Here is a 14,151-nt window from a genome sequence, read left to right as displayed (position 1 = left end):
TAGCCCACTTTAGAGGGTCATCCTGGCTACTCTTGGGGGCCAGAAGCTGGGAGTTCATTATGGGGTGAGGGAGAGGTTGGTGGCTCAGAACACAGCCATGACAGCGCAGAGGAGGTTTGCATTCCAGTTATATTTTTGAGATGGAACCAACAGGACCCGCTGACATGAGATATCGGAGAATGGAGGAAGTGATGTGGGCTCCTGGTTCACAAGCCTGGTGACACCATTTTCTGGGATAGGGAGGGCTTGAAGAGAAACAGAAGGGGATGAAAACTAGGAGGTGGTTTTTTTCTGTTTGGGTGACCCGGTGGTCATCCCCAGAGAGCTGTCCCACTGTTGCTCAGGTAGAAGCGTCTGAAAACTGGGAAGAAGTGTCAGCCCTGGGGACTCGGAATTGAGCATTTTGTGAAGTGTCCGTGTATACTTGGTGCTCAAGGCTGGGGACCAGATGGGATCACCCAGAGAGAGGGTGTAGATGGAGGAATGGCCAGGAGGCGGGGAGGCGGTGGAGGTGAGGACATGAGTGTGGACAAGTCTTTGGAGAAGTGTTTCTGTGAAAGGCAACAGGAAAGAGGAACTTGTCAACTACAGGGGGGTGTGCAGTCAGGGGACATTTTTGTGTTTTGCAAAGGAAGAAGATAATAGAGCAACCTAAGAGAAAGGAGAGGGTATTTGTAGATGGTTTTGAAGCATCCGTTTATGGGAAACAAGGTGCTCATTCCCGACTGTGTGGATGCTCACTAAAGCAGAGCATGCAGACCTCTCTCAGACACCTTGTAAACCCGTCAGCCTCTGCCACTCCACAGAGCCCAACGTCCCTCCTAACAAATGCACTTGAATTCAGAATTGTTTCTCAGAATCTGCAAATGACCTCCTCCCACGGTATGTCGCTCTCAAAGGGTCATAAGCTCAGAACGCAGCACCACAAGGGGCCATAGCTTTGCTTTTTGCATCCCTCGGGGGTGATGTGAAGGCAGCCTTCTTGGACAGTGGCCTCTTGGGGTCCTCCCATCCCTGCCTGAGTTGCCCTGTGCCCCTGACAACCCAGCTCAAGGCAGGGAGCAGCACCGTTCGAGGGCAGTGACCTGGATTGCCCCAACACGTTCCCTCTGCGTGATCTGGGCACCTCCTGGTGTTGCCGTCACCTGCTTCCCCAAGCAGGGGGCGAGGCTGCAGCTGAGCGCCGGCCCTGGCTGCCAGGACCTTCTAACACCGCCTGAGGTAGCGCGAACTTTCGGGTGTGAGATCCGGAAGGTGCCAGGAGGTCTGCACAAAAAACAAGGAGCGTCCCCTAATGCACACTTGCTTGATGCGTTCAACTTTTCAGGACGATGTCATGAACACAAGTGGCTGCCATGCTCACGGTAAACTTGAAGAACAAACAGTTCATCTACAGCTTTCACCATAAAAGGGGAAATCAGAGCCCCACATTGCGAGCGCTCTGCCAGAGGCCCGCAGTGAGCTGGTTCCAGAGCACCAGCCCTGGGCTCCAATCCTGCCTCTGCCAGGTTCGAGCTGTGCCATCCAGGGGAGAGTTCACCTGCCCTGAGCCTTGGTTCCTCCTCTGTAGAGGGAGACCATGCTGCTTGCTCTGAAGGGGTTCAGGGAGAAAGACACGGTGTGGAGAGGGTGCTAAGCGCACCAGGACAACGAGGTCAGAATGTAGAAGGAAATGCCCCAGGGACTTGTTCTAGGGCACGGTGGCTCTCAGAGAGCTGGGTTTCCTCCAGTCTGACTTAGGGCCCGGCACATGCCCAATCTTAAAGGGGCACAGAGGCTGAGTGCCCTGCCCGGGGACACATAGCCCCTCACTGCCGGCCTGGAGCTTCTCCACTACCCATCTAGAGCTCTTTCCAAAGAGAACTTAGCTTCCCTAAAACAGGGCCTTAAGAAGAGATGGGGACATAAACGTGTGTCCTACGGATTGTATCAGTCCCTACGGAGAGCCTTTGCCTTTCCCAGCTCTCTGGAGACAGACACCTGAATTCTCAGAGCCTGTTGCTGCCTCCCCTACCTTATCTGTCACACACACACACGTACCCAGGTCTGACCGACATTCCCAAAGCAGGTTGGGCCAGCTCCAAGAAGTTTCCAGAAGCCAAAGCCACTGCTGCTGCCTCTTTCCATGCTGGAAAGGTTTAGACTTTTCCCCTGGGGCCATGCAGATGGCTGACCCAGATACCCACCCTACCACCCTACCCCGGGCCCTCCCAACTCCTAGAACAGTCCCAGGCCTGCATTTTCAGCTGCCCACTAGATATGTCCAGGTCATGCCTCAAGCCTCTCCAGTATCATGTGGCCAGAGCTACACCCCAAGGCCTTCCTGCTCAGTCCAGATCCTAGTGTGGGCCCAGACCCACCCTTCCAGCACCCCCACAGCCAGGAAGCAGCCCCAGAACCCACCTGATTGCCTTTTCTTACAACTGTGGGTCACTCACTCTATCCTCTGCTTCTGCACGCCCTCCCTGGCTTCCCCTGCTCCCTTTTCCTCTAGGCCCTGAATCAGACACAGACCCGTGGGCCATCTTGGTGTGAAAATCTCATTTAGAACAAACCTAAGAGGAAGATACAAAATCCTCACAGCCCCATTGCAATCTCGGGGTTCTCAGCTCACAGGCCACCTTCACTGGACCTGGGGCTCACTGGCCTCCACTCCCCTTTAAGATTGAGCGCATGCTTAGCCCCAAAGCCCCTTCAGACTGGAGGCCACCTGGGGCTCTGAGAGCCCGCCTGCCCCAGGAGGAGTCCCCTGGGCATTTCCTTGCACACTCTGACCCAGTTGAATTAACCGTTCTCTCTGGTTCTCTTGGTTACTCAAGCTTCAGACCTTGGACTCCATCCTTGGAGTCTCTCTCTTCCTGGCCGTAACACCTCTTCCCAGGCCCAGCCCAAGCCACTTCTGGGAAGCTCCCCGCCCCCACCCCCAGCGGACCACATGGACAGCTCCCAAGAGTGAGACATGGCACTCCACCCTGACAACTCCGCCTTTCCACAGAGTCTTAGTATTGGAGCATTTGGTAACTTAGCCTCTATTTAGTAATTTAGTATTTTATAATGATAACGGCACACTAGAAGGCATTGCCCAAAGCACATCATGCATTCTTTTCTCTTTTAACTCGGACAACACTCTGAAGATGATCATCCCTGGCTGCCAGAGAACAGAGAGGTCGGGCAGTTTGCTCAGGGCCACACAGCAGAGTGCATATCGGAATCCAGATCTGACTGTTGGAGTCCCTGCTCCTGGCCGCTCTGCTCACGCCTCGCAAAGCACCTTTCTATTTCTTCAGTCCGTGCTATGCAGCCAAAGCCAAATAGGTCATCAGAGAATTGATTCCACTTTTGCCATAAATAACATGTGCCAATCAGACCTTTCTTTGAGGGATGGAGAAGAATTTCCGGTGAGCCTTTTTATTGTTTAAGCACCACTGGCTCTTCCAAGAGGGTTTTCAAAGTGACTGAACTGTATTATCAGCACCTGCAAGGTGTAGGAGTCTCCTTGCCCTCCTGTTTACTGCTCGTATTTGCTTCGTGAGCTCTTTTTAATTTTTTTTTTAAGATTTTATTTTTTTAAGTAATCGCTACACCCAACGTGGGGCTCGAACATACAGCTCCGAGATCAACAGTCATATGCTCTACCCGCTGAGCCAAGCAGACACCCCTCTTTTTTTTAAATTTTTTTAGTGTTTATAAAATTTTATTGTCATAAGAACACTTAATATGAGATCTACCGTCTTAACAGCTTTTTAAGTGTACCGTACAGCATTGTTATGTCTAGGTACAATGTCATTATAGTGAATCCCTAGAATTTATTCACCTGGCATAACTGAAATTTTATGCCCAGTTTTTAGCAACTGACATTCCCCCCCACCCCCGCCCCCAGCCTCTGGCAGCCACCTCTGTTCTTTGCTTCTACAAGTTTGACTCTTTGAAATACCTCATGTAAGTGGAAATAGGCAGTATTTGTCCTTCTGTGACTGGCTTATTGCACTTGGCATAATATTTTCCAGGTGCCTCCGTGTGTCCCACATGGCAGAATTCTCCTCTTTTATCAAGTGGAATAGTACCGCTGACCTCCAAACAACATGGGTCTGAACTGTGGGGGTCACTTAGATGCGGAGTTTTTACGATACAGTACTGTAAATCTATTTTCTCCAGCTTATGGTTTTCTTAGTAATATTTCCTCTAGCTTACGTTGTTGTAAGTGTACAGTATATAATACATATATACAAAATGTGCATTAATTGACTGTTGATGTCATTGGGAAGGCTTCTGGACGGCAAGAGGCTATTAGTGACGTTTTGGGGGAGTCAAAAATTACATGTGGATTTTCGACTGCAGGGGGCTTGACGCTGCTAACCCCGGCGTTGTTCAGGGTTAGCTATATTCCACTGTATGGATATACCACGTTTTTTCATCTGTGCATCTGTTCATGGACATGCAGGTCATTCTCGCATCTTGGCTACTGTGCGTAGAGCTGCAGTGACCACGGGAGTGCAGGAGTGGTCATATGTCTTCGAGATCTTGATTTCAGTCCTTTTAGATAAATACTCAGAAGTGGGGTTGCTGGATAATATGGTTCTATTTTTAACTTTTTGAGGAAACTCCCTACTGTCTTTCAGAGCAACTATTTCTCCCCCTTCTTGCCAACACTTGTCTTTTTTTTTTTTTTTTTGAAATAATAGTGGTCATCCTAACAGATGTGAAGTGGTTTTGATTTGCATTTCCCTGATGATCAGTGACAATGAGCACCTTTTCAAATACCTGTCGGCCATGTGTATGTCTTCTTTGGAAAAATGTCTATTCAAGTCCTTAGCTCATTTTTTCAATCCAGTTATTGATTTTCTGCTTATTGGGTTGTAGGAGTTCCTTATATATTTTGAAAATTAACCCATTATCAGATATATGGTTTGCAGATATTTTCTCCCATTCTGTGAGTTGCCTTTCACTCTGGTTTTTTTGGTTTGGTTTGGTTTTTTGTGGGTTTTTGTTTTGTTTTGTTTTGTTTTGTTTTTGCTGTGCAGAAACTTCTTCATTTGATGTAGAAGTCCCAGTTGTCTGTTCTGCTTTTGGGCTTTTGGTATCTTATCCATGAAATCACTGCCAAGACCCATGTCATGAAGCGTTTTCTTTGAGAAGTTAGTTTTAGGTCTTAAGTTTTAATCCATTTTAAGTTGATTTCTCTGTGTATGGTGTAACATAAGAGTCCAGTTTCATTTTTCGGCCTGTGGATGTCCCATTTTCCCGGCACAATTTGTTGAAGAGACCGTCCTTTCCCCATTGTGTGTTCTTGGCACTTTGTCGAAGATTGGTTGATCATATATGCACGGATTTATTTCTGGGCTCTCAGTTCTGTCCCATTGGGTCTATAGGTATGTTTTAATTACTGTAGCCTTGGAATATATTTTGAAATGAGGATGTGTGGTGCTTCCTGATTTGTTCTTTTTCAAATTGTTTCAGGATTGTTTTGGCTATATGAATCTTTTGTGGTTCTCTATGAATTTTAGAATTGTCTGTTCTATTTCTTTAAAAAATGCCATTGTAATTTTGACCAGGATTGCATTGAATGTGTAGGTCACTTTGGGGGATATGGACATTTTAACAGTATCAAGTCTTCCAATCCAAGAGCAGGAACAAGACAAGGGTGTCCACTCTTATCACTCCCTCTTAACATAGTATTAGAAGTCCTAGCCACAGCAATTAGACAAGAAAAAAGAAATAAAGGACATCCAAATTGAAAAGGAAGAAGCAAAATTGTCTGTTTGTAGATAGTGTGATCTTGTATATAGAAAACCCTAAAGACTCCACAAAAAAACAAAACATTAGAACCAATAAATGAACTCAGTAAAGTTGCTGGATACAAAATCAACATACGACAATCAACTGCATTTCTCTGCAGTGATAACTAACTATGTGAAAAGGAAATTAGGAAAATAAGTCACTTTACAGTAGCATGAGAAAGAGTAAAACACTTAAGAATAAACTTAACTAGGGGCACCTGGGTGGCTCAGTCGTTAAGCGTCTGCCTTCGGCTCAGGTCATGATCCTGGGGTCCTGGGATCGAGCCCCGCATCGGGCTCCCTGCTCAGCAGGAAGCCTGCTTCTCCCTCTCCCACTCCCCCTGCTTGTGTTCCCTCTCTCGCTGTGTCTCTCTCTGTCAAATAAATAAAATCTTTAAAAAAAAAGAATAAACTTAACTAAGGAAGTAAAAGACTTGTACCCTGAAAACTGCAAAATGTTAATGAAAGAAATCAAAGAAGACACAAAGAAACAGTAAAGCATCCCTTCGGCTGTCTTCCAGTAGCATTGTAAGGACCCCTTCATCCTGCCCAGGCCCCCAGCCAAACTGTGACTGCAAGGGCCCCCCACCCAGGAGGGTGTAATTAGTGTTTGTGGCCCAAGCTAGGGTTCTGTCATCTCCCATCTCAGCTGGAACCCACTTGTCAACCACTTAATTGGTTGGGGTTGGGGCTGGTGGGGGGGGGTCCTCTCCTCACACCCTTTTCCTGACCCTGCAACGCTCTTGGCCCCCTCTGCTCCTCTGTCACCTCTGTGACCCACTCGTGATCTTGCCAGACTGTTCCAAGATACCAAAGAACGCTTTTCTCTGGGCGCCTTTCTTCAAGAGCTTCATCAAAAATTCCTCTGGCAGGGAATGCTAGAATGGCTTTTAACCCCTTACACCTGTTTCCTTTGAGCAGACATTCCCTGCGCACTAGTGGCCTGCTTCTACCTGCTCCCTCTCATCCTTTCTGTCTCTAGTCCAATCCCCCCAGCCCATCTCTACCCGTGATTCCCAGTCTCCTGCACTCTTCCGAGTCTAGCAGCCAAAGCCAGAGGTCAGGAGTGGAGGAAAGGAGGAAGGGAGGGGGGTGCCCTGTGCCAGGAATCTCTCATCCCTCTGCACCTCCCTCTGACCCCCTCCCTATGGTTGGCTCCCTTGCTCTCCTTCCCTCCAGGCCCCAGAAACCCCATCCGCCCCCTCCCTGCCTTTTCCAAAGGAAGGGCAGGGAGGGGGCAGGTGCCTGTGAGGGGTGTCTCCGATGGGCACACACCCCCCAAGGATGCAACTGGTTGGGCTCCTGGAAGAGGCCGGCAGGCACAGGCTGGGGAGGAGGACACAGAGGGCAGCAAGTCAGGCTTCTCAGGAAATGAAATTGCTCCGTGCAACAATGAGAGAGCCACTTTTTTAACTTTTTGCGTGAGCGTGCATTCAATTGCTCACATTGTTTTGGCTCCAGGGGAAATCTGACCTCGGAAAAGGCTGAGATGAAGTGGGTGTGGGTGGAGATCCTCTGCTATTTCACAGGGCTAGGAAAGTCAAGCAGAACATTCTTCAGAGGTACCTTTCCAGCAGGACTATTCCTCCCTTCCTGAGAGCAGGAGATGGGGCCGCGTTCAACTACCCAGCTGGGGCCAGGACATGGCCCACTGTGCCCAGAAGAGGCCAAGGTCAGCTGCTCCCAGGATATCGATGGACCCTAATGGGGAGCGGAGAGATTTGAAATTATTCTCCATGCAACCCAGGACTCTTGACCCTGTGCCTTGGGAAGCTTTTTTAAAAAAGTACAAATTCTCAGACCGTACCCCCAACCCCATTTCAACCAATTAAATCAAACTTTCTGGTGATGGGGTTTGAGAGGGAGAAAAAAAAAATTCATCTCTCCATATGACTCCAGTGTGCAGCCAAGGTTAAGAAACGCAAGTAGCTGCATCTTAGGTGCATTTAGTGAGCAGCCATTGATGGCCAGAGAGCACCGTGGGAAGAGCACAATCGGAAGAACCTCTCTGGCCGGGAGTTTGAATCCGGGCTCTGCCATTCCCAGCTGTGGGGCTCACCGGATTCTTTAATGTTTCCAAACCTCAACTTTCTATCACACGGGAATATGGGACTAATACTCACCCTGCAGGTTTAAGGCTTAAAATGAAAGCAAGTGGTGTGTGACAGCCCCTCGGAGAGCTAGCTGCATTGTCGCGCATTGCTGTGGAAAGCAAACCGTGTTCCAGGCACTGCTCCAGAGAAGTATCACCCCACAGACAGCCCCAGAAAGTAATGTCCGTTCTCCTCACTGGGCACCATGGCCCCCCACAATGAAACACAACCCCCCTTTCCTGGAGATCTTCACAGGAGGCCTCTGAGGCTCCAGCCACAGTGCTCCCGGTGCAGCTCCCCAGAAGGCCTCTTGCATTCCTCCTGCCTGAGCGCCATCTTCCTCCTCCTCCTGTCTGACTCCTGCCCGCCTTCAAGGCCAGGTTCACTTCCTGCCATGCCCCCCACCCCCACCCTGAGTTATTCCTCCCGTAACATCCTGTGCAACTAGCATGCATATGGGGCTGCTGATGCCTGTTCTCTGGACACGTCCTTTGCCAGGTGGTTGTATCAATGCCTTGTGACCTCTTCTTGGTTGCTTTTAAATCATTTCAACCTCTCGTTGGTACCTGTGGGCAGGCTGGTCTCATCTATCATGGAACCCCAACTACATTTTGCTCAGGACGCTCCACTCCTTCAAGAAGCAGTGATTTGGTTTGAGACAATGCTACTTTTCTTATTGAACTGCAGTTTCCTAGTTGTTCTAGAAGGAGAGCGTATAAGTTGTGATGTTCCCCCAAAAGGCTGACAACCCATTTGGTGACAGAATCCACAGAAATTACGCAGCTGTCAACATTTATGATGGGTTGTGCCAACGTAAGGGTAGGGGGAGTTTAGACGTGTGGACAGCTGCTGGGGGCAAGGGGGAGGGGAGCTAGGGCTTCAGAAGACATACTGGCCTGGCCCCCAGGAAGAAAAATGAACAGAGGCACGAGGGCCAGAATGAGCATGGCCCATCTATGTCAGGTCTGATGGATAAGTCCTGGGCTGGTGCTGGCGCCCAGCAGAGGCATTCGGTACATGCAAGATGATACCCAAGTTTTAAGGCCAGAGAGCAACACCATGGAAGGCATGAAAAAGAGTTATTTATTCATTCAACAAACACTGAGAAAAATGCTACTTCCTTATCGAACTGAAAGGTCTCCTAGACACACTTCCAGAGAGAATATGCTGAAATAACAAAGTCAAGTAAATCTGGGCTGTCCCTAGCCAGAGGGACGCCCGGGGTAACTCAGTGCACAGTGCAGTGCTCAAAATCAGGTGAGCCTGGAAGCAGGAAGGTGGGAGCCCAGAAGCAGACAAGACAAGGAGATCTGGCAAGGGCGTCTTAGCAGACGAACGGTCCTCAACTCCCTGCACCTGTAATTCCTTACTGTAACAGTTGATCAAAAAGACTAAGCAGGAAGTGAAAGGCTGGAAGGAAGCTTGAAAATTCAGGCGAACCTTTCTCCATGAACAGTTTATTCCAGCCCTAATCTTCGGCATAGACTCTGCCTGGAATGTTCCTCTGAGAATGCAGCCTTCCTGGGGCAGGTACACAGCCCCTGGGCACTGGTTTAGCTGCAGTTCCTCCAGGTCCAGCAGCTGCTGCTATGAATACCTCAGCTTAAGCAACCATTCCTGTAACCTCTGCTGAAATAACTCCCCACAGTTTTGTTCCCCTCCAAAGCTGTCGCCCCCCCCCCCCTTCCAGTTGGCAGCCAAGGCACTCTGTGGTGTGATGCCCCTGACCTGCTCGGACACCCCCAGCGCATACCCACACACCCGCGCACGCTGGCACGCCTCCTCGAGCCTGGGGATCCTAGACCACCGCCCCCACCCCAAGATAAAACCAGGGCCTCCCTCCCACCCCAGCCACCAGTCCCCGACCCCTCCCCAGCCCCCACCCTTTAACTGTTCTACTTCCTTAGCCAGACTGCAAACTGAAATGTGAAATTCGAAGCCAGTGTTCCCCTTAGCAACCATGGTAACACAGGATCTGATAGAGAGCCTGGAGTTATAAAAATACCAGCTTCTACCAGACACTGGTTTCCACAGGGAAACCAGTCTCCACGCCAGAACCGTTTTTAAACAGTCTTAAAACTCAAGAGATTTCCAAACCCATCTCAGCATGGCTTCAGGTAGACCTCTCTTCAATTCCGGTTTGGAAGGTGGTGGCGTTGCAAGCTTTGGCTATTTTCTCTAAAATATAGAGATCCTGTCTGAGAATGAGCTAGCCTTACATATATAGGTGGGAGCGGTTTTTAAGAAACATCAGATTTTCGGCATTCTTTAAAAGTGAGGTTGAATTGCTGCCAGCCCTTCCGGTCCCCACCCCCGCCCGCCCCGCGCCGGGGAGTCAGCGCCATCAATCCTCCTAATTACAGAAGAGGACTGATTGGGTCTATCTCCTCTTCGTTGAAAACGGTTTTAATTAACATAACCGTCTTCTAGCAGGAATCCCACGTTGAAGGCCTCGGGTGGGGAGGTAAGAAGAAGAGCAGCCGCTCGGCGCGGCCCCCACCTCCCCTTCCACGGACGCCCCCTCGGGTCGGCCCCGGACCGGAGCGCGGAATGCGGCTCGCTCTCTCCGCGCCGCCTGCAGGGGGCGCCTGGCCTTGCGGGCTGGGGAGCGGGCCCCTCCCGGAGGCCGCCCCGCCTCCGCGGCCCCGCCCCCCCGCGCTCACCGCCTCCTTCCTCTTATCTCCCGGGGCCATGCCTGTAATTCCGAAAAATATTCTAACTCAGTAATTAATGTCTGAACTTCAAGAGGCCCCTGCTTTCGGCAGAGGCGCGCAGAAGGCGGGCGGGGACCGGGCGGGGCTGAGGCCTCGGTGGGGAGGGGCGGGGGTGCGGACTTTTTCTAAACTGGCGAGTGGACGGTGGAGGATAAATCAGGACACACATCTATACATATACACGTGCATCTGTCTACGTTTTTAAATCCTTTGGGGCTTTTTTTTTTTTTTAAAGTAAGATACCTTCCTCGCACCCTCCCCTCCCATCCCCAGTGGTGGCGGTTTCGCAATGGGCTGATGGCAGATTCTGCTCAGTCAACTTTGGGGCTAGAGGGGAGATAGTCTGAGGCACTTTCTCCGTGTGTAGGGGGATTGGCTGGGAGGGAGAAGGAGTGACCCACATATTTAGAAAATAAGAAACCAGGCACTGTGGGGTTGACAGATGGCCATCGGTAACTTCTGGTAAGTGGCCCCAGTGAATCCTGGCTCCCCTGGACCCCCCCCTTCCAGTGCCTCCCCATGGTTTGCACAGCCCAGCCCTGCCCAGACTTCATGCCAGGTACGCAGCAATAGGGGCACCAAGTGCTGGGCTGGCTGCTTGAGCGTGACGTGGTCCCTCCCCTCCCAGAGCTGCTATCTGCTGGGGAGAAGGGAAAAAGCAAAGCACCCAGGACTGGGAGCTGGTGCACAAGTCACATGCAGCTACCCGAGCCCCAACCCCCCCACCCCACCCCCACAGACCCGCACTGATCTTCCTTAACCTGCTAGCTCTCAGACCCACCGATTAAGTTTAGCTATTGAGGATACCGGGCGGACTGCCGTCCCCACCTCCAGATTTAAATAATGTGTAGGCCAGCACTTGTCCATCTGGGCTAGACATAGTTAGGAACCAGCTTTTCTTCTCTCTTCTAGAATCCAGTTCCTTATTGAGGGCTCCATTATCACCACCACCAGCAATGATCAGTAGGTACAGGTAGCCTGGGCCAGGCCCTGAGAGAAGAAACCTCCGGGATTGCCCGATCTTGTAACTGGCAGAGCAAGATGCTAGGGAAGAAGGCCGCCCTCAGAGCCAGATGAATTCGGGCATCTTATCCTCTCGGGCCCTCAGTTCCCTATTGGGATGAGGATTAAACGGGATTTAGTCGATTTGCTAATTACAAGTTGACTTCCTCCCTTCCCTGTGGGGGGACTCACAAAACAAAGACATGAAAAACAAAAACCATGAAATAATGGGATCATGCAGCAGCGTATTTATATCATATAAACCAAGTGCTCCTTAATAAGCAAAGCTGTGAAGGAACACAGTAAAGTACGTGTCAGGGCCTTTGCTCTTGCCTTTCCTTGCAGGAGAATGGCCTTCTTCCGGTCACCCTTCCAGGTCTCAGCTGGATGTCGGTCCTCAGTGGACCCTCACTCACCACCCCCGCAGCCTGCTTTCTTTTTCTCCATAGCCTTTACCAGGATCTGGCTCTCCCTTAGAGCTTTCTGTGTCATGTGTTTTCTCTCTCCCCAACTAGCATGGAAGCTCTCTAAAGACAAGGAATGTGTTCTCTTCACTGCAGTATCCCCAGCGACTAGAACAGTGCCCGGCACGGAGGAGGTGCTCAGTAAATACTCATTGAACAAATTAATGAAATGGAATGTCTAGACCGCGCAAAGCAGGAGACAGTAGGCACCCTTCTAGAGTTCATCTGGGAAGACCTCTCTGAGCAGAGAAATCCAGAATCCCTGAAGAGGCGGAGTGAGCGAGCAGGGCGGAGACTGGCTGGTAGTGGTCCCTGCAGATGAGCTCAGAGTGGGATAGGAAGAGAAATGCTCCCCCAGATCCAACTCAGAGGAAGCAATCTGTGCTCACAATTTGAGCAAAAGGGGGAGAACTACCGTCAGCCCCTGAAGCTGCCTGCGTCCTGTCCCCACGCTTTGCTCTGCTCTAATTAAGTGGTCATTTCTCGACTTTGACCCACCAGCCCTCATATGAGATTGAATTAGTCTGTCCCGAGTCAGAATCCCGTGAGCCGCAATCACGAGAAGTCAGGGCGGGCTTGTGGCACAACTTCACGGATCAAGAGCCATGGGGAAGGGGTTGTGGAGGGGCGCTGAGGGGGCGTCTTCTGTGTGCAATGCCGGCCTTCAGCTGGGCCTTGCCCTCTGGCCTCTCCCTTGAGGAGGGAAAGGAGTAAAGATGCGCAGAGCTCAGGAGAGTCTTCTGAGGGTCGGGGAGAAGGTGAGCACAGGAGCTGGGAGGGGACACGTGAAGTCACAGATGTTGAGGACAGTGGCAGCCTCGGTCCTTAACTATCTCGGCGCAGTCCCGACTAGGGAGCAACATGTCCAGTACAATATCATGTGAGCCACTGTGTCGCCGTGTATTTGCTAGTAGCTGCATTTTTAAAAAAGGAACTGGTGAAATTAGTATCTTTTATATTATCCAGTATAGCCAACGCATGACCATTTCAACGTAATCAATATTTAAAAGTATCAGTGAGAGGTTTGGTTTTTTTTTATATATTCTTCTTTTTTGTACTCAGTCTTTGAAGCCCACTCCATATTTTACGCTCGAAGCGCCTCTCAGTTCGGAATAGGCACATTTCAAGACCGCATGTGGCTGGTGGCTACTGCCCTGGACAGCATGGGTCTGGAGGCTAGCTTCTAGAATCCTCAGCCTTTGGGGGACTGTTCTGGAGTCCTAAAGTATCTGGATCCCCAAAGCCTCAAAAGTATTTTTCCTAGCTTCTCTCACTGAGCACCCAGAAGCAAAAGAAAACGTTGTGAGCTAAAATCTAAATCAACCAGCCAGCATGCTAGCGTTGGGTGGTTGGCTGGGGCTCCCTGCTGGGGTCTGCAAAGGCAATCCTTTGGACCCCCGAATGAAGAAAGGTGAGGAGAGCGGAAGGTGAGGACAGAAAGGGCAAGAGAGAAAACCAGCACAGACCATGGGAATCAAGGGCAGGAGGTGGCAGACTGTGCCACAGAGCTCCCAGCAGAGTCCGCAGACCCGGAAGGGGGGTGCGGGCAGTCCTCGGAAGGCACAATTAGCTCACTCCTGCGTTGCCCTTTTGATTACACTGTTCTCAGGACTTCCATTTCTGTAATTAAGACCTTGTCCCTTACTCAGAGGTATTGAAACATAAAAGTATTTGCTGAATCTGGCTTCCCAGGGTTAAAAGCCAGACTTAGGAAATGCAAACACACTTGTGGAAATGCAAACACACATTCACTAACTAATTATCCCGTAATTAAGGCCGAAGCCCTGCTTAAAACAATTAGCTCTGGGAATTGAACAGTAGGTACAACTCTACTTTTTGCTAATTGTTCTTCCCTGATAGACTGGATATGGCCAGTCTGGGGAGGGCGGGGAGGAGGGACAGTAGGGAATGAATTAGTCTGCCGCTTTAGGTCTGGACTGGACCATGCTCTGCTTGGTTTGGAAATGTTAGTCAGAGGAGAGTTTGAGGTGTGGAGAATAGCAAGGAGGATGTGGTTTGGGCAAGGGGAGTTGAGCGGCTGCCCCAGGCTTGGACGCGGGCCATGGGAAGTCTCAGAAGCTACTGCGGGCCACACTGAGGT

The 14,151-nt window shown here is 50.4% G+C and overlaps 1 protein-coding gene across 1 annotated transcript in view; it reads left to right on the top strand.

Moving 5' to 3' along the window:
- Positions 1–14,151, top strand: part of CTIF (cap binding complex dependent translation initiation factor) — a 214,991-nt gene that overhangs the window by 175,388 nt on the left and 25,452 nt on the right. The window lies entirely within an intron of this gene.

This window comes from Neomonachus schauinslandi, chromosome 14 (assembly GCF_002201575.2).
Source record: "Neomonachus schauinslandi chromosome 14, ASM220157v2, whole genome shotgun sequence".
Classification (NCBI taxonomy): Eukaryota; Metazoa; Chordata; class Mammalia; order Carnivora; family Phocidae; genus Neomonachus; species Neomonachus schauinslandi.
The sequence above is the reverse complement of the archived record's forward strand: the minus strand, read 5'-3'. Positions and strand labels throughout refer to the sequence as shown.